Source organism: Mizuhopecten yessoensis, unplaced genomic scaffold (genome assembly GCF_002113885.1).
Source record: "Mizuhopecten yessoensis strain PY_sf001 unplaced genomic scaffold, ASM211388v2 scaffold9767, whole genome shotgun sequence".
Lineage (NCBI taxonomy): Eukaryota > Metazoa > Mollusca > Bivalvia > Pectinida > Pectinidae > Mizuhopecten > Mizuhopecten yessoensis.
Genome location: NW_018408212.1, coordinates 1 through 885, shown reverse-complemented (window position 1 = coordinate 885; position 885 = coordinate 1).

The following is an 885-nucleotide window of genomic DNA, read 5'->3' as shown; positions in this document are numbered from 1 at the left end:
AAAAAAGAAAATACAATAAAATGACAAACAATAATAAAATACATGGATAAACAATCTCATACATTAATCATGATTATAATATGACATACAATTTTAAAAATATGTCATATAATGATTAAATCATAAAAAACATGCCATACAACAATAAAAGTAATATGACATACAATAAAAGAACTTATTACACTTTGATAGACATTACATTATCTTCAAAAGTATTAATCACATGACATACAAAAATACCCGAAAGGAAAATATTAAGTTACTGGATCTATTCAATAGTGTTACCTTGACTGTTACAATGCCCGTTGATGACGTTGCAGATTTTTGTATCATTACAGCATGTCGAACAAATCACCACATTGCCGGCACCTATTAACCGAGAAGTCCTGGAGACATCTGAATTCCTCCTCCCAGTACTCGAAGNATAGCGTCTCCTGATATAGGCATTCACTCATTTCTGTGTTTTTATACTATATCATTTCATTAATTCCACCACACATAAATAACATTTGCTGATGACTACAGTAAAATATATGATAATCTATAAAATATCACTAATATGCCTAATATACTGGTTGGCAAACCTGTACACATTTAATGCATTTGTAATTTCAGTTGAAATGACAAATGTATCAGATACGTTCTTATTGTACAAAACAATCGATCGTACTAACGATATATGGACGAGGATACAATTAATGAATGGTTACAAACTCATTTAAGATACGTACTAGTGAGGATTCACATCCCATATCATACAGTATGTGTCATTTATTGCTATTTTTATTTTTTCAAAAATTTTAATATCGAAAACAATCTACAATATATATCAGAAAATATAAATATCGTAGTAAGATCTTAGTGTGCCTGATTTATGCATTTTTT